At 35.0% G+C, this 24,025-nt stretch overlaps 1 protein-coding gene across 1 annotated transcript in view; it reads right to left on the bottom strand.

Annotated features, from left to right (window-relative positions):
• The window catches only part of LOC103618747 (cadherin-12), a 442,407-nt gene that overhangs the window by 379,921 nt on the left and 38,461 nt on the right, over positions 1-24,025 (bottom strand). Inside the window, exon 3 of the mRNA XM_017738754.1 lies at positions 5,896-5,998. The gene's annotated coding sequence lies outside the window, so the exon portion shown is untranslated. The remainder of the gene's footprint in view (positions 1-5,895; positions 5,999-24,025) is intronic.

Raw genomic sequence — 24,025 nt, 5'->3', positions numbered from 1 at the left:
CTACAGGGGTAGTATAGAAAACACAGAAGTCTCTGCAGCCCTTCATGGACACACTGGTTCTGAACCTACAAGCTGTCAACACTAAAGAATAGTGGGAAATACTCAAACTGATCTTGGCTGACTTACATGATTCAATATCAATTCCATGTTTAGAGCATGTGCAACCAGCACAACAAACCATTATCAGACACATCATTTCTTTGCCGCCTGGAAAACAAGGACAACATTTCAAAAGCAAGGATGAAGAAAACTGCATCAATACAGCACCTGATTAATGACAGACTCCTTGCAGAAGTAAAAGTTGTGTGAAATGTACTCCTGCTTTATTTTTGACAACATTCATCTAAATACAGAATTCAAGACTGGAAAGAATCTGTGATAATTTTGACTGTAAATGAGTAAAGCAAGCCCTTCATGTTGCACAGTTTAGAATCTTTCTAAGTGAATTCCACTGACCCTTTGAACACCTTCTCAAGAGAGCAAGCTTGGTATTTTGGTTTCTATCACTGTAAGGATGTAATATTTTATCCTGTAAATCTCACTATTCCTTCACCCTCCCTAGTTTCTGAAGGCATGCCCACTGCAGTGCGTGGAATGCAAGCAGATGTCCACATAATACAGCACAGTACCATAAGGGCACTCAATAAGAAGTAGAAAACAAATTGTTGTGACAGTCCACTGATACCCCATTGCAAATAAGTCTTTTTTCATCAAAATTAATTATTTTTGGCATGATGTTTTACTAGAAAGATAGCAGGATAAACTGCTTCCAAGTCCAGCAACGCATGACTCTCCACAGCACAAACCACTTTCTGAAATAGTTGAGAGTTAGATATATTTAAAATTTCTAGTCCTTCTTTTAACTAAATCAATCATTTCCAGGGGTTTTTGCTATGATCTACTCATTCATCTTGGGCTTTAATAACACTATCACTACTCAGACATATTTAAAATAACAAGATTCAGTAAAAGGATGAATACTTTTATGCAATTTTTCATTGCTAAGGAAAAACCAAAACCAATCAGAACAAAACCCCTCTCTTTCCGTAACTTGATCTTTACACCTGAGGAAATTTTAAATCTCCAAAACATTCTGTTTTCCCTGTAAAATTTTATAAGCAATTTCTTGATCAGTTATTTCTGTGGCATTATAACAACAATTTGCCATTTTCAATTTTTTGTTTCAGGTGAATAAGAATATTACAGATTTCTGGCTTAATTGAGCTCTTTCATTTCAACCATGTGAAACAAATTCATACTTATCTAAAGATCTTTATTACCATGTATTAGATTTAGACTTCATTTTTTGAATTCCCAATTTCATCACATATAGTCTTTGAAACCTGAATATTTGTTCAATCAGCTTGTTTGTGATGCATGCTCAGAAAATTAATGGCTTTTTTTAAAATTATCTCAAGTTGTCACTAAAATCTGAAGATTACTAAATTAATAACTGGTATTTGCACATGAGATTACAGAAATGTGTCTCAGCATTTGTAGCCTGATCATCCTGCTCTCTCAAAACAGTTTGTTCTATGTCATGCATAGTACAAATTATAGAAGGCTTTATTAAGAAGAATACAAAGACATTTACATTAGGCCAAATTAAACTTGCTAAACAAAGAGCAGTTTCTGCCAGTTCACTAAATAGCCAGCTGTTTTCTTCACGGTTTTACTTTAATGGTTCTCATGAATCATGAACTTGTAATCTGTGATCCATTCCAGGATCCATGAATGCAGTATGGTGTGCTCTTTGAGGATAAGAAACTGTGCATGTACCTCATATTTATAGTATGAAAAAGAATTTTGATCATAAAGAACTCATTTTCAAGTTTACATGAAATCAGAGAAAGAAAAAAAGTCTATGTACAAATAGTATTCAAGGCCAGTGTTTAGTTTCATAGCAATGGCATCATTCCTGTGTAGCATGGTAAATGTATAAGCAAACTCTCTCTTCCTGCATCATCTGTTTTATTGGCTAGATTTCTAGAGTAATCAAACATCCCAATGGAATACTAGAAACTAAGTGAACTTTCACATCATCAAAGTAGGGAAAAAGCAGGGAAAGGAAATTAGTCGAATTAGAAGAAAAATCACCACAGAAAATCTGCCCAGGAAGACATTTCCAGTACAGTCTTTATGAGATAATCAGAGGAAACAGCTATCCTGAAGAGATGACAGCAAGTCTTGCTGGGGCCCTGTAAAACTTTACAGCCTTGTTTAAGCAGCTATCAAATGGTCTGGCCTGAAGCAGTTGACAAACCAATATTGTCCTGATTGTGATCATCTGACAGTACTCAGGAAGTACTCTCTAGAAAACACTTTCTGTACATAATGACTGAATATAAAGTTCCTAATGCCATGTTTGCTTTTCTGTTGACAATCCAAAGGTTTGAATTATCAAAAAGACTCAAACTACACACACACATCTTTTTTTTTTTTTTTTTTTTTTTAATTTTCAAGATGTAAAATTGTGGTCCAACTCTTATCTTTCACCTTTAGATCACAGAATCATAGAATGGCCTGGGTTGGAAGGGACCTTAAAGACCATCTATTTCCAATCCTCCTGCTGTGGGTATGGACACCCTTCACTAGACCAGGTTGCTCAGGGCCCCATCCAACCTTGCCTTCAACACTTCTGGGTTAGGGCATCCACAATTTCTCTCAGCAACTTGTTGCAGCGCCTCATCACCCTCACAGTACAGAACTTCTTTTCCTAATATCTAATCTAAACCTCTTTCACTTTGATGCCACTCCCCCTTTTCCTGTCAGTACGTCCATGTAAAAAGTCTCTCTCCATCTTTCTTGGTTTCTTGGTTTATTGTGCTAATTATGCAATAGATTAGAGCTTTAGAAGTTTTAAAGTTTTGCTTTCATCACAGTGTATGTTGAAAGCTGATCACCACCATTGTCACTCATGCAGTACAGGACTCTGCCAAACATTATACTCCTGTATTTCTTTCCCTGACAGAAACTTATAGAATTGTGAGCCACATATCAGATTTTTAAAAAACCCCAAAACAAAAAGGTCTTGCTTCCCCAATTTTCTTGGTTTGCAGGGCTATGAAAAGGGCTCCTTATGACATCACATACATTAATTTCTCTTACAAATGTTTTCAGTCCCTCTACACTGGCATTCTGAGAATGCAAGTAAAATATTTTCAACATTGGTGGATAAGTTAAAAACATTTCAACATTGTTGAATAAGTCAAAACTTATTTCCTGGTAAACTGGCAACATTTACAAACCAAACAAATAGATTCAGGCTTTACAGTGCTTATTTAGCAGACTGAATAATGCTAGGTTTTTCCATTTGAGGTTATCCTTTAATCATCATGAGTATTTGAATTTAATACCTGTGCTTGAAAAAGTAGCTGAATTCAGGCAAAGGGTTGTTCAGGAGTCCACTGGTATAAAACGGTAAAGGCAAGTATCCTTTTTGTCTTGTGCCTATTAAGCAAGGTTTTCAAACATATTTGTAAATTTCAGCTTTTAGAAACAGATCAGGGCTTAGAAACAATGGGCTCAGCAAGAATCAATATTTTTTTCCCTTCTTTTGTGGGAAATGTTAAGTATTCCTTTAATAGCAGAAATTATTTTAAGGTCTGTTTTAAAACACTTTTTTTCCCTTTCAAAAGGTAGCTGTTACTGTTAACTGAGAAAAGCATTTTAAAAAATTTGACACCCTTTATCCCCGAACGAAGATTACATGCACAGTAAGTTGTAATCCTTGGCTTTGCGATACCGCTTTATGAGGTTAAGAAGATGAATGTTCATTGCTTTTAATCCTTACCATGATTTACGAGGCTCTGGGTATCCTTTCCCCAGGGCATCTACAACTGTGCGGTTGTTCTGCCTGCTGCTTAAATTACAGAGACATCTGCAAAGTAAATTATGGATTGTTGTCCCACAACCAAGCTGCCTCGTGATCTCTCCTGTAGTATTTCTTTGATAACAGCAAAAGGCTTTCTTTCCCCTTGTTTATCACTCTTGTTTTTCAGACTGGGTGATACTATGATGACCTTGATTACTGCCTGCTCTGCACACTTTCAACCAACGTGTTCCACTATAAAAACCCACAGTAAAAAGCAGGGGAGGGAATGGGCTGTGAGGGACAGAACAGACAGCTATGTAAGGTTTGTTTTATCCATTAAGCTCTTCAAAGTTCATAATTCACAGATGTGGAGATTATTTCCCTCCTCCAGAAATATATGTAGCTAAACCAAATATTTGAGCACTTAGAACCATTCTGAAGAGGGGAATAGATAGCTTTTTGTTATTCTAATACCTCTTTTTCACATATTCATTAATATGCTGATTTCCACATCTCTACTTATATGAACGTATCAATATAAACTTATCAAACACTTATACGGTTATCTAAGCCATATGAAAAGCTGAGCCAGATTTTTAATTATGTGCTTAATTTATAATCTTGCTGTTTAAAATTTTAGTTCATAATAAATGTAGTGAGAGCATAAACTCATTACCAATAGCAAATCATATGCCGAGCATGCCAAGGTTCATCTTTGTCCAGACACAGGCATTTTTAGAAGATAGTCTACTCAGTGCTGATGTCATTACATTTCAAATAAAATTTAATAAAATAATTCCACACTACTTGCTCTCTATTATCCTCTCATTTTGTTCTCTTACTGTCTACCTGAGTGTCCTGAAACAAAATGCAATTTAAGTTATAATCCAGGTGTCAAAAAAATAATGTTTTAAAAGCAAAGTGCACGGAAATATATCATCCAAACCATTTTACTAAGCAGAAATGATAGTCACATCCCACGCTCTTTTGGCACAATTCCAGCAAGCCTAGTCAAGATAGCAAGTGCTGATGGCATTGACATCAGAGAAGTACTTTTCATTTATTTGTCAGAGCCACTGAGATATAATCTCAATTTCCTGATTTCTTTTGACTAGTCAGAAGCCCAGAGTTTTGTAAGAGAAGATGCATAACTGAAAATTGCCTTGTGCTCCTTGTCCCAAAGACAGCAAATATAGACTTGAGCAAAAAAGCTAGGATTCAAACACTTTTAACCATGCTTCATAGACCAAATTACTAAAAATAAAGTATAACCCAAAAAATTCACCAACCTTTGCCATCTCTTGGAGACTGTGCTTTAAAGTGATTTAGGCTTTTACCTCAAAATACATTATAATTAAACTTTAAAAATTCATACCTTCCTATCTAATTGATTTTTTTTTTTGGTCATCCCCAGCATTAAATTGTTGTCCAGAATATAGTAAAACCAGTTTACAGTACACTCCATACGCAATAACTGAAGTAGACAATAGTCTATTAATAAACATGAGGAAGCTACGACACTGTTTTTTACCCCTGTGAAAGGGCTTCTGCCAAGGTGTGCCTTTGAAAGCAGACAATACCATTTGACAAAAATAACACCATGCAATTACAAGAAAAAAACATTATAAAAATAAAGCTCAGAGAGAAAATTAGTTTCTGTCCTTTAAGAGATACAAAACAGACTCTAAAGGTACTTTTATTTTCTTCAATCTACATCTAAATTGAAATAGTCTAAAAAATGTAACGTACAGCACAGCTCTTTGTAAATAGTGAATTGGTCTGTAGCAGTGAAATCTCTAGATTGCATCAAGTATTTTTGTTGAGATATGCAGCAAGGATAATTAGAATCCTGAATTTCTTGAGCTCAGTTAAGTGGGCCTAAAACTAAATTCTGTTTAATAAATAAATAACAATAAAATTACATAAACAACATAATTTATAAACACAAAATAAAATAAACAAGAAAAAAAATTCCACCAACTAAAAAGTGAGAACTGAATCCAGCAGGTTTAACACAGTACATTCATCACAATTATTACAGATTTCTTTAAGATGACAGAGACATCTTTTTAAAAGTCTACCTGTGAATCCGATGCCACATCTTCCAAGACCTTATATTAAATGAAGTTCACCCCTTAGCTGGTCTTATTCACCACAATCCTCAACTGATTGGGTCACTATAGTCTGTAAAAAACATACAAAAGTTAAATTGTCATTGTCAGCAATTGTTTCTCATGAAAATGGAAAAAATAACAGCCAATTTGTGTTATTAGAAAACTCAATCTAGCTTAAAAAAAATATTAATATTAACAGATCACCACACAGCACTTTTTCTGCGCCTCTTGAGTGAATATGGCAAACTGAGGAGCAGAACACAGATACCCCTTGAAGCTGATAGACCCTACTGCACAAACATTCAGAAATAAACTGCTCACATTCCTTACAGCTGTCTAAAACTTGGGAGATTTTACTGCCAGTAGGCATTACTACAGAGCATCATATTACAGCTCTGATTTGTATTCATTGCCTTGGTTGGGTTTCCTTTGTGTCAGCTATCATTCATCACAGCATGAAAATAAACATACAAAGAATTTTTTGAAAAGGATGGAGAAGCAATAATATGAGCTAGGGACATCACATATAATGATTTGTTCTTTTCAGAATGGTTTTACAGCCAATTTTGTCACTACCATAATGGTATAAATCAGTATCATATATGGCAGGATGGTAATTTTTCTCATAAGTGCAATTCTGCAACTCACAAAAGTAATGTCTATAACCAGCCCATCCTGATCTGGTTTCTATTACAGCTCTGATACACATTGTTATTTGAACCTCAATCTGATGTTTAGATGATGGGGGTGGAGGGAACTAAACAAAAAATACTGTAAAATCTTTTCTATTACTCCACTAGGATGAAAACTTGGAGGATCCTTTGGTGCTTTTATTTGTTGTCTAGTTGTTTGCATAAGGGAATTTTTTTGATGCAGATGGACAGAAAACTAAATAAATAGGAGGGAAGAGAAAAAGGGAATTAAAAAAGCATTGGGATTCCAAATCTAAGACTGAAGGGGTATGAAGAAAGAGATGGCATCCATATACACAACAATAAAACAAGAGAAAACTAGGGAAGAAAAACAGCTGAGCTGGTGACTATCCATTTGTCTTCTTTCATACCCCAGACAGTATTCTTATCCAAGATAAGAGGCTACTAAAGAGAAGCATAACACCCACTCTGAGCCAAACCATTAGATTATATTAAATTAAGGCTTTTAGAAATTTACAAACTTGGGAGTTGCAGGTGAATTACGCCTGCAGAGGAGAACAAGCCATTTATAAAACATTAGTAACCCAAGTCTCCATACTTCAAGGAAACATTAAAAGAAAAGCTGGTAGTATACTACAACATAAACTCCATATTTATAAATATATAACTTGTTTTACAGTACTTCCACTCCCCTCCACTGAACTATTACAGAAACACTTTTAGTACCTTCAGAACTTTTAATATCTTTTTGGGGGTGTGGGGGAAGGGGGAGGGAATCATAGTATTTCCTTTAAGTTCAGTGGAAGGAGTATTTATTCAATAATTAATTTAATTAAATTTTGAAATTATTAGTACCATTCAACCACAATTTTTTTATGCCCAAGACATTCTATTCACTGAGAATTAATTTACTGGAGGAGTGACTGACTTCAATTGCAACAGCTGGTACTATTCAAATACTCAGTCCACATGGATGTGGTGATCTATTTCACCATTTAAATTTACCGCATTTGTGAGGAAGGCAGCACCAGAACCAAACCTACCCTCTAAAAAAGAGAGTTCTTTTTTGAGTTTCTTGCAAGCAGGATTTGAATTGCATGATTTATTTCAAGCTTACCCAACAAACCACACTCTCTTTTCTTTTGAAGAATTGTGGTCCTTACACTAAAAATTTAATATACCTGCCAAAAAAGAAACTCACAAACAAAAAGAAGCAGTCCAAAAGGAGAAGAATCCCAACATTGCACAAGCTTCTTTTGTTGCAGAAACCCCTAACAGAAAACAGAAGTCGGAAACAAAACACTTTGCTCTTTCTCAGTGATAGTTCTTCACATTATTTGATTTGATAGCGACAATATTAACTTAATTGATCAATAACACTTGGTATCAGTTCAGAAGAGCAGCTGAAATTTGCATCCAGAACTACACACACAGAAGGACTCTAGAGTCTGCTGATGCAGAAATAAATAAAGAAGCTCATAAAAGCAAAAAAAAAAAAAAAAAGAATCCAGCTTTTTGGCGTTAGCACTGCAAATTCCCATTTCCTTAAAAATATTCTTAAAATGCAGCACACAGCCCTAGTTATTTATTGCTTGGCACATCTTACCAAAAACATTGGCAATGACAAAGAGATCCCAATGACTCTTACTTCACATAAAGATTGGAGTGGTTCTGTAAACCCTATCAATTTTTTTCTCAGTTGCATTGATTAAATTTGAAAAATCTTTTCTGCAAATAATCCAGTTTACTTAGCTGGAGGAAAAGTACCTCATGAAAACTGTAATATACAGTTTGCATTAATCATCTAACCTGAGGAGATTGAATGGGAACTATGGTGCCATTGAGTACCTTGGAATATATTCACATTCAGAGAACATTTCAAACACATTTGCAAAACTAAGTTAAAGCTGTCACAATTGTTATCATCTGTGAAACTGCAGAAAGTACCAAGTGATACAGAATGTGCCTATTCGGTAAAATATCATTCACTCTCATTTACAAATATTTTTCACAGCATAACATTTAACTGGAATTCACATAAATTGGGCTGCATGAAGTTATGGTTCCTTACTCTCTTTTGGTTTTGCAGGCAGACTGAATTTCATTATGTTTTTCTGTTTGTGCTCCCTTGTCCCCACTGGGGAGAGGTGGATCACAACTGCTAATGAAAGTGATGATTCATCCTTTGTGAAGTTGGCATCTGGGCTTATGTTTTAGGATTTTTTTCACATTTCCTTTACATCAACATTTATTCTTCAGAAACAAAAGGTTTTTGGGCAAGAAACTCCCACACACAAGGTCATTCAGAAAGAGCTGAATCATAGACTGAAAGGCCTCACATCTCCCTGTACTTTTCAATATTCTTAGTTTTTCATTTTACTGCATTATTGTGTTTACAGAAATGTGACAGTTAAACACACTCCTCAAAACCATAATAGTCAATTTTGTAAAGAGCAACATTTCCTTCTGGGCTTATTTGATAAATACGCTTCTAACACAATTATGCAACAATGTACAGCTAATAATGCTTTCATGTTTATTTATTGACAAGCCAATATTAAAACAAGCAGCATTAACTCCTTTGCTGAACTCTCAAGTTCCTGTGACAGAATTCGACAATAAAGCTTTCATGAACTGCAGCACTTCAGGGTAAGTCTTTGCATCCACCCCCACGTTTCCCCTGTTTCTTCTGCCTGCAATAGATGGAATCTGTTTCCTGACATTGCTGACAGTCTAAGCCAGACCCACTCATTACACTAAAACAACCAACAGCATTTGCTATAAAATTATCATTTTTCTTCACCCTTTTAGCATTTTGTATTTTACAAAGACATAGCTGAAAGGATTCCAAAAGACCCTACACAAGTCCACAGGGTTTCTAAACCAGCTTTCTCTCCATGGAAAGTAGAATGCAGCAACCTCTGAATCAGTGTCTTTAAAAATAATTTTTATGACAACAACATGAGCATTAATTGAGTTTTAAATGGTACAATGCTATTTTTATTTTCTCCTGTGGTTTTTTTACTGTAGAAGTGAACACCACACAAAAATCTCTACTGGTCAAGTCTACTAGTTGGACTAGCTACAGAAAAATGAGACAGAAGTACATTTGAAATTCTGGGGGCTTGGGGGAAGTTTCAGGTGAGGCAGGGTGGCTGTATTTGAAGGAAAACGAACCTAATACCTTACAGTGACAATATATAGCAGACAGTCAAACTATAAATTTAAAGGCATTTGAAAGAAAAGGAGATAGAGAAATAGGCAGGAATAGAGACATAATTTAATTAAGCATAAATCATATAAAAGACACAACAATATAAGCATGCTGAAGCAATAGAACATCCTCCTGCTTTGCTGGGGACTCAAAAAACAGACTGAAGAGGCCGGCAAACCAAAATGAAGTCAGAAGTGTGCCTGAGTGAGCAACATTGCCCATTCTTCACAGTTAAAATGAATGAAAAGTAATGGATAGTGAAGGAGATGATAAATATAACTTTTACTCAGAAGGACAAATCATAGAATTTAGGTTGTTGTTTAGGTTGGAAAAGACCTTTAAGATCATCAAGTCCAGCCATTAACCCAGCATTACCAAGTTCATAATGCTCCAACATTTTAATATGACTCTGTGGTTTTAGTATTTCCTTTAAGTTCAGTGGAAGGAGTATTTATTCAATAATTAATTTAATTAAATTTTGAAATTATTAGTACCATTCAACCACAATTTTTTTATGCCCAAGACATTCTATTCACTGAGAATTAATTTACTGGAGGAGTGACTGACTTCAATTGCAACAGCTGGTACTATTCAAATACTCAGTCCACATGGATGTGGTGATCTATTTCACCATTTAAATTTACCGCATTTGTGAGGAAGACAGCACCAGAACCAAACCTACCCTCTAAAAAAGAGAATTCTTTTTTGAGTTTCTTGCAAGCAGGATTTGAATTGCATGATTTATTTCAAGCTTACCCAACAAACCACACTCTCTTTTCTTTTGAAGAATTGTGGTCCTTACACTAAAAATTTAATATACCTGCCAAAAAAGAAACTCACAAACAAAAAGAAGCAGTCCAAAAGGAGAAGAATCCCAACATTGCACAAGCTTCTTTTGTTGCAGAAACCCCTAACAGAAAACAGAAGTCGGAAACAAAACACTTTGCTCTTTCTCAGTGATAGTTCTTCACATTATTTGATTTGATAGCGACAATATTAACTTAATTGATCAATAACACTTGGTATCAGTTCAGAAGAGCAGCTGAAATTTGCATCCAGAACTACACACACAGAAGGACTCTAGAGTCTGCTGATGCAGAAATAAATAAAGAAGCTCATAAAAGCAAAAAAAAAAAAAAAAAGAATCCAGCTTTTTGGCGTTAGCACTGCAAATTCCCATTTCCTTAAAAATATTCTTAAAATGCAGCACACAGCCCTAGTTATTTATTGCTTGGCACATCTTACCAAAAACATTGGCAATGACAAAGAGATCCCAATGACTCTTACTTCACATAAAGATTGGAGTGGTTCTGTAAACCCTATCAATTTTTTTCTCAGTTGCATTGATTAAATTTGAAAAATCTTTTCTGCAAATAATCCAGTTTACTTAGCTGGAGGAAAAGTACCTCATGAAAACTGTAATATACAGTTTGCATTAATCATCTAACCTGAGGAGATTGAATGGGAACTATGGTGCCATTGAGTACCTTGGAATATATTCACATTCAGAGAACATTTCAAACACATTTGCAAAACTAAGTTAAAGCTGTCACAATTGTTATCATCTGTGAAACTGCAGAAAGTACCAAGTGATACAGAATGTGCCTATTCGGTAAAATATCATTCACTCTCATTTACAAATATTTTTCACAGCATAACATTTAACTGGAATTCACATAAATTGGGCTGCATGAAGTTATGGTTCCTTACTCTCTTTTGGTTTTGCAGGCAGACTGAATTTCATTATGTTTTTCTGTTTGTGCTCCCTTGTCCCCACTGGGGAGAGGTGGATCACAACTGCTAATGAAAGTGATGATTCATCCTTTGTGAAGTTGGCATCTGGGCTTATGTTTTAGGATTTTTTTCACATTTCCTTTACATCAACATTTATTCTTCAGAAACAAAAGGTTTTTGGGCAAGAAACTCCCACACACAAGGTCATTCAGAAAGAGCTGAATCATAGACTGAAAGGCCTCACATCTCCCTGTACTTTTCAATATTCTTAGTTTTTCATTTTATTGCATTATTGTGTTTACAGAAATGTGACAGTTAAACACACTCCTCAAAACCATAATAGTCAATTTTGTAAAGAGCAACATTTCCTTCTGGGCTTATTTGATAAATACGCTTCTAACACAATTATGCAACAATGTACAGCTAATAATGCTTTCATGTTTATTTATTGACAAGCCAATATTAAAACAAGCAGCATTAACTCCTTTGCTGAACTCTCAAGTTCCTGTGACAGAATTCGACAATAAAGCTTTCATGAACTGCAGCACTTCAGGGTAAGTCTTTGCATCCACCCCCACGTTTCCCCTGTTTCTTCTGCCTGCAATAGATGGAATCTGTTTCCTGACATTGCTGACAGTCTAAGCCAGACCCACTCATTACACTAAAACAACCAACAGCATTTGCTATAAAATTATCATTTTTCTTCACCCTTTTAGCATTTTGTATTTTACAAAGACATAGCTGAAAGGATTCCAAAAGACCCTACACAAGTCCACAGGGTTTCTAAACCAGCTTTCTCTCCATGGAAAGTAGAATGCAGCAACCTCTGAATCAGTGTCTTTAAAAATAATTTTTATGACAACAACATGAGCATTAATTGAGTTTTAAATGGTACAATGCTATTTTTATTTTCTCCTGTGGTTTTTTTACTGTAGAACTGAACACAAAAATCTCTACTGGTCAAGTCTACTAGTTGGACTAGCTACAGAAAAATGAGACAGAAGTACATTTGAAATTCTGGGGGCTTGGGGCAAGTTTCAGGTGAGGCAGGGTGGCTGTATTTGAAGGAAAACGAACCTAATACCTTACAGTGACAATATATAGCAGACAGTCAAACTATAAATTTAAAGGCATTTGAAAGAAAAGGAGATAGAGAAATAGGCAGGAATAGAGACATAATTTAATTAAGCATAAATCATATAAAAGACACAACAATATAAGCATGCTGAAGCAATAGAACATCCTCCTGCTTTGCTGGGGACTCAAAAAACAGACTGAAGAGGCCGGCAAACCAAAATGAAGTCAGAAGTGTGCCTGAGTGAGCAACATTGCCCATTCTTCACAGTTAAAATGAATGAAAAGTAATGGATAGTGAAGGAGATGATAAATATAACTTTTACTCAGAAGGACAAATCATAGAATTTAGGTTGTTGTTTAGGTTGGAAAAGACCTTTAAGATCATCAAGTCCAGCCATTAACCCAGCATTACCAAGTTCATAATGCTCCAACATTTTAATATGACTCTGTGGTTTTTGAGATTGCCAGCAACCTAAATGATTTCTTACAGAATTAAATGATGCTGGTTTCAGGTGGCATTAATTATTAACATCAGGTCATCCAATTAAGGAGGAAGAACACAATCCAACACAGACAAGCAGTTATAAATCTTTAGCAACTCAATTCGGGTATGAGTCACCCATTGACTCAAAACAGGTCAAGCACAACTCCAAGGTCAAATAGATTCATATGAACTACTTGAATACCAGTTTTTTCTGTGAATTACAAGTGAAAAAAAAACCAGACCCAAAACAAACCTCTATTGCCACACATTCTTTCCTACTAAAAATGGTGAAAACAATCCATGAGAATGAGAAATATCTTTATAAAGGCACGCAGAGTTGCATCACATATAAAACCTTCACTTTTATTGAGGTCAATGAGAAACGTCATGTGGACAAAATTGGAGGCTTTAGATCCTTAACAAGAGCCTGATGGTAGGTGTTGATGCTTTCAGTGTGCCAAAGGACTGCAGCTTCTCCTATCCCTCACCCCCAAAATACTTCCTAAGATAAGCAAGTAAAGAAGTTTTCTCATCCTTTTCTTCCTTAAACCCCTGACAATGGGAGTAGCTATTTTTGCAATGTGAGTACCAGTTCACTAGAAACTGGAATGAAACCAATCACCCATTTCACACAGCAATTGCACTGCTATCAGAGAGTAATGATTTTCAGTCATTACTGACTTAGCTTGAATCTGAACTACCGGCTCAAAGGTCAAAAGCTTTATAACCAATTATCAATCTCCTGGTCCATCCAGACCCCTCTATTATCTTGATTTCCTTTTGAAGATTAAGGCTGTTGCCATAGTTTAATCAAATAAGCCTTTGACTCTGGCATTCACTTCCATCCTCCAGCTCCTTCATCACAGAAATGAGTCAAGAAAACCATAATAAAATTACTACTATAAATATTACTAAAAAATCAAATATTGACTGTTCAAGATTTATCTAGGAATTAAGACAAAGAAGTCTGTCACTACACTAAATATGATTTTATGGTCTCTTAAACATCTGTATTTTGTATGAATTTTCAGACAGGAATTCACGTGGTTTCAAACACCCAGAGAATGATATGGCATCTAAAAGTATGTGGTCTTATCATTAGGCAATCAAAATTTTCACAGAATTCTTAAAATACATAGAAAAAATCTATACCTGGACTTCTGAAAATCAATTTATGGGCTCCAGTCTGTCTGCCTTAATCTCCTTCTCCCGTAAAGATATAATTTAGTAGAAGGATAAGCATGACAGGATTATCTAAGATAATGCTAGACTACTTGTGACACTAGCCAGTTTATTGCTATCTCCAGATCAAAAGTATAATGATTTTCCAGATATCATGCCCTTTTATATCATACACAGGCCTCATGAGAAATGAGAAGTTATTTTTAAAGTTCTACTGAAAAAAAGATGAATTTTAAGGTTACGTCTAAATAGATCTAGTTTACTTCTTAGAATAAGTCATCGTTGACCATCAAAATATTTTTGCATCTTTTTCTTTTGGAATAGCTCAAACAACACTTGTGCTGAATGCATATTTCAGGAAAAACATGGAATTGATGAATAATTTGCTATGCATAAATACTTCTGTGAAATCATGCAATATGTCTACTTGGTTAACAGCTGTAGAAAGATAATTTGTCTCTCCATTCCCTCTGTAAGAACCTGCTTAACACAGACTCATAAGTGCACAAATATAATTTCTTTCTACTACATAACAGATTTTTATTACATGTTTTACTTTAAATTTAGCATGTTTTTCATTGCTATTTTTCTTTTTTCCAGTAACTCTAATTGATTTATTTGATAAAAATATATTAAAAGTCTGAATTAAGGGAAAAAAGGAACATTGCCTCTAATGTCACTCTAAGAGTACTTCCATTAAGCACATGGGCAATGTAAAAATTGAATAACATTAAAATAAATGTAATGTATCCAAGCCATATGTTCTCATTTGATATGGGGCATTACCATGCTTTTTCTAGTCTTATTAGTCTAACATAACAGATCAAAGTCGAATTCATAAGGTGGCCATTATCTAGCACATTTAAATGCTGTCCACTCCAAAATTTATTTTTACATTAACAGTAGCAAATACTGTTTTGAAAACAGGATGACAATTCAATTTTGTACCCTCATCAGAACTATTCAGTGGAAGTCTGAATGAACAGTCTGCCTCAGTTTCATCAAGGCATCTGGAACCATGATACTGTGTCTACTCATGTACAGAAACAAGCTCTCTGAAGAGAAGTTAAGCCCACCTGTGCAAGGGCAATTTTATACTGTGTTTTGCAAACCACTCAGGATTTGAGATAATTTTTATTATCACTTTATAGCTTGAGGAAACCAAAATTGCTTGCTTTCTTCTGAAAACCACTGCCAAGCACAACAAGTTTTTTTCAGTGCACTGCCTTTTATTTTTATTTCTTGGAAGCCAATGTCTTTATCTGATATTATCAGAACCCAGGGGTTTTCACATGCAGTGCACTTGAACCTTTCTAAATGTTCAAAAATGTGTGTTGTCTGTCCATTTACAGGTCTTCGATTAGACTCCAGTGCTGAAAAGTAAGGTGCACAACAGCTTTCAACCACACTTTTCAATTAAAAAAATATATCTATATAATGGGATCACTGTTGAAAGTATTTGGTTATCAGTTATGTCTTATAACTAGGCCATTTCTTTTTCTTTCATCTCTGTGCTGAGAACTGATCTAAGCACTTCTATTAAACATAATGACAGTGTTAATAGCGTTTTATTCCCCCATTACATGCACAGCTTCACTTGTCATGACTGTTCCTGGGGATTCTAGGCCTCATTTCTTTTTTTTATAAGGCTTTCCACAATAAACATTCCAGCTTAAAGTTTTATGTGGTTGCTTTTGGCAACTAGAATTTCAGAGAAAAATATTTCGGTAAATTTATTTCTGAAGTTATTTCTAGAGAAAAGGGCAAACAGTTCCAGACCTAAATATAAAAACACTCTAATTTTCAAGTTTTAAAGACAAAACATTCTGCTAAATATAGGAAAATATAAATAAAATAAAGGGTAAAACCTCAAAAGATTTTTACATTTTGACAACTAAATTGGCTCCTCTATCGTCGTGAAATTTCATTGTTTAAAAGAAAAAATGCATCACTATCATAGCTTAAAATCCCACATTCTCAGGCAAAATTGACTTCATCGAATATCAGTGATTCACAATGTGTTCTAAGAGATTCAGCTTTTATGTGATTTAGGCATTAGCTGCCTTACAGGTAAGTATTGTAGTAATTTTAGGTACAGCAAAAATGCCATAGTCTACAAATAAATGCTAAGCCCAAGATACCTGTGCAATGTACATTTTTTACATACAATACCATGTGCAGGTATGACAAGATCTTATTTTGAAGAGGCTATGTACTAAAGTTCCGTGGTTAAGCCTAGATTCATCCAAAAGCTGGTGGATGTAAGTAAGGTAGGAACCAAAACTCTACAGACTCAACAGCTGAATCTGGTCTCAAAAATGCAAACTCTCTTAACCTCAAGGGCAGGAATAGCAGGATACAGGCAGGATAGTAGTTTATGAACAAACAATGTTTCCATACTAAATTCTTGGCAGATTACAGATGAGTATGTCCACTTTTAAGACAAAAAAAAAGAGAGAAAACAGATTCTTCCCTTCTCCCATCAGAAAATAGTATATCACTAGAAAGTGTATGTGTGTGTGTGTGTCCCCTCAAGATGTCTATACTATAAATGAAAAAATATTCTATTATTAATTTCCTTAAGAAATTTTTACAAGTTATAGGAATTGTACAAATATGACATGGTGACAATAAATGTGCAATTTGAATAGTTAAAAATCAGGTTCACTGCATCACCTGAAGTATTAGTTCTCAGTATAAAGAAAAACCCTAAAAACCCCTACAAAAACCCTAACCACCCCTACAAAGACTAATAGAAATCTACTAAGAGAGAACACCTTAAAATCCACTTACTTCTTTCTAATTACTTTCTTCTGTTCTGGAGTTTATAAAATACAATGTTGCTAAAAAAACACCTGTGAAGATAAAGTCCTATGAAATTATTCCAGCAAGATAATGGCATTTGGAAGTCATTGAGTAGCCCAAATGTCCTCTGGAGGATCTGAAAAAGTGGCAACAGAAGTCCATTTAACTGTGATGCCAACAGCCACAACTACACAGATGTAGCAGAGAGAGAATAGGTGGTCCTAATATAACCCAAGACTCCTTTTGTCTATGTTTCTTCTCCAACTACATGAAAAATGCAGTGGCAATAAAGGGCTTTCTGCTGATGATCTGTGTAAGATGAGTTTCACTCTTGATGACTATTTTGAGAAAAGTTAAACAAAGATAATGGAATTCCAAGTTCAGGGGACCAGGGAGAGGGGGCAGTCAGAGTGTGAAAATAAGAAACCCCCAGATGTATGTGAATTTTCCATAAGGCAGAAAAGTTATATTTGTTGTTGATTCCTTTCTTGCAAAGAGAGTGGAATTCAAGTGTTCTAATTAGAGGTTATTATGACTTACACTGATGCAGAAATGACAAAGTAGCCAGAAACTGTGCTCAACAATATAAAAGCTTTGCTTTTAATTTTATAGAATATTTTTATTAACCTGAACTATAAAAGATCTTATTACTTGAAATTTAACTTTTTAATCCATAAAGTTAATGAAGCTTTATATCTTTTATGCACCTATGCTTTATATGTTTTCACATGAAATTCCTAACATGTAAAAGCATGTACATCTTGGAAAAAAGCTAGAAACAGGAATCTATATTAACTCTTTCTTATGAAACGATTTTCCAAGACAATGGCACTATAAAATACAGTAAAGTTATAACACTAGCACATCACTCACCTTGTTATTGTCAATTCAAGGGCACACCTGGAGATTCAGATGGTTGGGAAAAATTCCACAGCTGTGATAAGTGCTATGTCCTATTACAGTTTCATGACAAGCATAGTAGTAATTTTACATATGAATATACCCACTGCAGAGCATGAAAAGTTTATGATTCACTTAGCTACCAAACATTGGAGGAACACACTATGCATAAAGGAAAAAAAAAATTGGAGCAGAGGCCATGTTCTTGTTTTTCAACAGAGTAAGAACCACAATCCTTTATGTCTGCAGCAAGTCACTGAGATGAGAATAATTTAGCTTAATCCAGCTGGAACAGTAGAACAAACAAACAACGCTAACCGCACTGTTCTCTCTGTTTTCCTAGCTCACTGGAGCACGCATCAGTGCCAGTAACAGCATTGTCTGAAGCTAAGAAGTCAAACTGAAGTGCTTAATGAAACACTAGGCATGTCTTTGCAGTTCTATTAAAATATAGCTACTGACCCAAGTTTCTTCTCAGTTCTGAGCAATGCACCCATTAGCAATGCTCACAGAATCCATGATAGGGGGAGGATGTGATGGTCCTCTAATGCTTTTATCTTCAAGAGTATGGATCTGAGACAAGACAAAGAACTGGAAAATAGCCCTGTTTCTGAATCCTTTCTCTTCTCTGTGCCATGATATACTCTGTTCTGTGAAATCAAACCTCTCAGACAGATTGGAAGCAAAACCAATGCACCTTTGACACCAAGACTGGCAACTCCATAACTCACTAATGATGGAGAACACATGTGCCAAGAATGGAAGCATTTTGGACATCAATGGGTAGACAATCACTGATTATCTGGGAACACCATTTAAATTTCTAGCTGTTACTCCCAGTTAGGAGCTAGGTGTAACCCTAATTTTCACATCAAAGAGATGTGTAATTGAACATGTGTTCAACAGCTTATGCTACAAAATACATAGCCTATAGGGATCCATCCTTGGTGAATGAGAATCCTCCAGCACTCGACCTGCAAGTTGCTTCTTCATGCATTCAGGTTATTTCAAAGATATTAGCTTGTACTTCTTCACTAGTAACTTTTATGGCAGGGCAAACACAAGTTCTATTTCCTTCAGCTAAGCTACCAGTCTTTTAATCTTGTTTTTAGTGTATGGTTATGCAATCTTTGTAGTAATCTACCTACAGAACATACACACCCTTCTCCTTCACCTGCTAATAGAAAAAGCAACACTTGTTCATTTTATTTATGTGCATTTCACTACAAACCTTCTCAGAATTCGGGGTCTATCCTGTCTATTAATCTACCAGGATGACCAGGGTTTGGTCCCAAGTAGCCAAATTTATGTACATCATCCACTTTGCAGTCAGAAAGAGCAAAAGTAGTGGGCTGGATTTCAATCTAACCATGGTCATTTTGTCTCAGTGTATTATTATTATATCTTAATTTCCTGTAATGAGTGATGGGAATGGAGGGAAAGCCACTGTATCATTATTATACATGCCATATTAAATCAGCTTTGATCAAACAAACCTATCATTATTTTATCATCCCTTGATGGAACAAAAACCTCCTCTAAAAACCATAAAACCTCTAGAAGTCCCCTGGATTTTTTTGGGGTTTTTTTATATATATATATATAATTTTTAAAAATCCTTTCAATCTTTTTTATTGAAAGAATTTTTAGAAGTGGCATTGCCTCACTATGCAATGAGTTCTTCTTGGCATAATTACTAAGCTCACATTCAATAAGAAAATAATAGCCAGTGCTTCATCTGTGAAATCTATTTCACATTAGCAAAGGTTTTATTTGGCTACAATAAATCTATTCCATCTAACTGATTATTTTAATCAATTTCTTCTCCTACTTTTAGTTCACAATGAGCACACTAGGAAAAACCTGACACTGATTGAAGCTTCTGCCATCGTGTTGGATGAAACTGATGTAACTGAGTGGCCAGTGAAGGTCACAACTGGTGGGAGAAGACGATGCTTCCACCATATTCCTCTCATCAGCATTCAGGCACCATAGGAGGGTTCTCAGTTATTAGACAGTTTCTGGGACAATTCCTAGTGTTGCTCACCAGAAAAAGGTGATTGATAATACTGACCTGAGTTAGTTTGCCTGTAAAGTGACAAAGACACCACATTGAGCATACTGACATGACAATTATTGGGAGAAGTCACTCGTTTTACTCATTATTTCTTTCAAACTTTAGTTGAGAAAATTCAGTTAAAAACAGAACTACTTACGAAAAAATATTCTATTTGATAGGCATTTCCTCAGATACAAATGGAGCTGGTAAATCAGATTGTCCTACAGATTACTAAACATTTAAACTTCAAAAATATCTGTTTACATACAACACACAGTTAAGGTATACATTAGATTAAGGTCAAATGATACTATGTGTTAAACTTGGTTGGCATTTCTTAATGTTTACATTTTGCTATTCAAATGGTATTTGGGCCCTGTCTGTAAGATGACATGAAGAAGACCCCCCAAAAGTCCCCAGTTCCCTAGGACCACATTGGGTCTTTCTGACAGTGACTATCCAGGAGAGAAATGAGTTACAGAAACATATAAAGAAGGGCTGAAAATAAAGATTTGAAATATTCTAAACATAGGATTAAAAAATCAAAAGACACAAACACCAACCAAACAAATGAAACCCCAAACAAATCAACCAAGGTTGGGGGCTGCAAACAAGATTTTTTATAAAACTGCCAAAGCTTTGTGCAGCTGCACTGCCAGGTGGGACATTATGTTGTATGATGGAGAAAATAGTCAATTTAACGCTTAATACTATTGTTTTTTTCATAAGATGTAATTTAGCAGTAATTAATCCCCATGTCAAGAAAAGATTTGTCTGAAACATTTGCTAGCGACTGGTAAAAACACTTTCCTGGAGCCTGTAAAAAACCCAAGCAACTGTTTCCTGAAGGACTGATCAAGATGGATAACAATTCATATCACATGTTTTTTGGGATTCATCATATGACATGCACGAAATACTACTCTGAAATATATTTAAATAATAACCTAGCAATTTTACAAACATTTTTTTACAAAGTTATCAATTAGCAAGTTTTAGTTTACTGAAATTTTCTCTAGTTGGGGTTTTAACATTAGAGTATAGAAAACACTTCAAGTACAAATTCATAATTTTAAAGGTATTTTTCAATTAAAGTGTTTCATAATAGTAAGAACTCTTTCCATATTCACAAGTCTTTCCATACACAAGATACATTAAAAAATTAGCATCCTAGAATTAAACCAAAACATTGATTTATGTTACTTTACTTCTCAGATTCTATTTTTTTTTTTTTCTATTTCAAATATACAGTACCACAAACCCCCGAAATAACAAACCCCACCACAATACATTTCTGGATATAGAGGTACTTTATTTTCGGCATTATTTGGGTAGACATGTTATGAACTAATTTCATCATTCTAGCAGAGGTCATGGAAGACATTAAAGTTACTAGATGCTATAATTTGGTTTCACATTTGTGAAACTGAGGTTTAAAACTGTTAATGCACAGATCACCTGACTGTATTTTCTTATTTAAATGAAGATGTTTTTAGGAGTTTAAGGCAAATACAAATTATGTAGGAAAACGTATTGTAGTCAATAGTGTGACAATTTTCTTATTTAACAGAAAAATTAACAAGAAACCAAAGCTGAAGTTTAGAATCTCTTAATGTGATACTTAGATCACCTGGAGGTAGTTTCTTCTTACTCCAAGAGCTATATTGTTTACAAAACCAAACAAACCCTCCCCTCCTCAAAAGAAGGACCAAACAACAAAACAAAAAAATACGCCATTGTAATAATTTGTAAAACTTATCATATTCAGACACTAACTATTAAAGAAGGAGCTTTCATTGAGTAATGTAAGATTAAAATACAGATACAGTTTCAGGTATGCTCTCCAAGGAACCCATCATTTGATGTTCAGATGCCAGTAAAGAAAAGAAAAGAAAGGAAAAATGCAGCAGCCGCAGCCACTGTCACCACAGTGGTATCTTGAATTGGTATTCTGAAAGGAAGTACTACTGACACAATGTTACACAAACTATCATAGTTATAGGCCAAGGGAGTAAATTAAAAACAGTATGATAGCTGTCTTCACATTTTTACAAGCCAAGCAACATGATACTGGAGATTGGGTTCTGTTTTAGCAACATGTTTTTACAAGCCTGCTGCTGTGACTAAACTGAGTAGTCCTTGTGCCTTTGCTGCTCAGGGGGGAAGCACAAACTCCATGTACAGCCTTGTCTCTGAAGTTTTCCACTTACAACAGAAGTCCATGGAGTTTACCCACATGATAAAGTCTTCTCACAGAAGAATTTAAATGACACCTCTTCAGTGATCTTAGATCTTTTTTCTCTCATGTCTGGCTTCCTTAGAACTAGATTGGCTCTCTTCCCCTATGTAAAATGATGAAATGCAGCTACCATATCTGAATGTCTCTTTGTGTGGAGAATGGGATCTAATAATATATTCTGAGACAAAGAAGCTTCTGAAGTAAGTAGACCTGGATAGCATTATTCAGTGTAAATATGGTGCACTTACATCGTAGAGACATGCTGATCTAAAAGTTCATTGTTCTTTCTCAAAGCTTTACTGATTGCATAATAGTAAAAGAATAATTGGGGTTTTTTTTCCTGGTTTTGGTAACCTGAGAAAAAAGAAGATAATTATACAAATAACTGATAAATATTAAATCAGTAGATAGACAATATACCTTGACTGTATATTTGCAATAAGACATTACAGCTTTTTCTCTGTTCCTAATAATTAATGTGTTCCATCTGTGATCAGTTACATGGAAAGTAGAATTATAGCCCAAATTCCTTGCTATGTACTTCCTTGCATGTTTTCATGGAAAACTAACTACTTTAGTTTTGTCAGGGAAACTGGTAGGGAAGACAATGAGGCAAAGTATGTACTCAGCATGAGGACATTTTGGTACAAAAGATGAAACGAAAATAAAAGTGTATGTGAAAACCTTGTCATCATTTCCCAAGTCTCAAATCAGCCTCACGTGTGACTTACATATGGATGAAGCTTTTAGAGCTTTTGCTATGATTAAGGACAGCAGTTTGTTACATGTTCCAAAATAATTAACTTCTTGCTATCATACAAAATACAAACTGTTACCTGAAAATTGTAGTGGCAAGTTGCATAGCATCATAGAGAAACTGAAAAGTTAAATAATTGCATTTTAATTAGAATCCTTGAAATCAATCAATCAAACATAAAAGAACTCCGATAAGAAAAGAATTGAACAAATTCCTTGTGTACTTGTGCCACCTACTGGATATTGTTGAACAAGGACAAAAACTAGTCAATAGCACTTTCAGTTTGCTGGCAGAATTCTGGCAGAAATCTGTCTCTACATACTCTCTGATAAATTAAACTAATACCTAAAAATATAGCTGAGTGTACAAATTCCCAGAAATTGCTACATCCACAAGTGTTGCTTCTCTTCTGCTTCAAAACTTCCAAGAAAATACATCAAGCTGCCTTGAACAACTTCTCCATTCTACCTGGGTCAGATTCTTCCACAGATTTTTGCTGAAATTAGAAAACCGAAGAATCTAACTTGTATTTGGTGTACGCAAAGAATCCCCCATATCTTCAAAGCAAATACTAAAATTTAAGATGCTGAGTGTCTCCTTTTTCTGGTCAAAATACATGAATGGAAGTTTATTGTTCATTTTCCTCTCTGGAGAAATGTCCTCTAGTTAAAGGCATGCCTGGATGTTTCCTCAGAACTCTTACAAAATATTTAGCATACTCAAAAGTCAGGAGCCAAAAAACTTTAACTTGAAAAAAACCCCAAATATTTTAAAGTTTCATTTTACAGATGGAATTAAAGTTGAAGTTTATCAAAGGGATTTAGAAGACTGTAATCAAACAGTAAAATATATGTGCTCTGACTCACATGGCTATGCATGTTCCCATTGACTTCATTCAGCCTTGAAACTACATCAGCGACCAATAAAGAACTTCTAACTGCTTGCAAAAAAAAAAAAAAAAAAAAGCCCTCTTTCTTTGTAGAATTGTTTTTT

Source organism: Corvus brachyrhynchos, unplaced genomic scaffold (genome assembly GCF_000691975.1).
Source record: "Corvus brachyrhynchos isolate BGI_N302 unplaced genomic scaffold, ASM69197v1 scaffold23, whole genome shotgun sequence".
In the NCBI taxonomy this organism is placed as follows: Eukaryota; Metazoa; Chordata; class Aves; order Passeriformes; family Corvidae; genus Corvus; species Corvus brachyrhynchos.
This window is presented reverse-complemented; position numbering and strand designations above follow the sequence as displayed.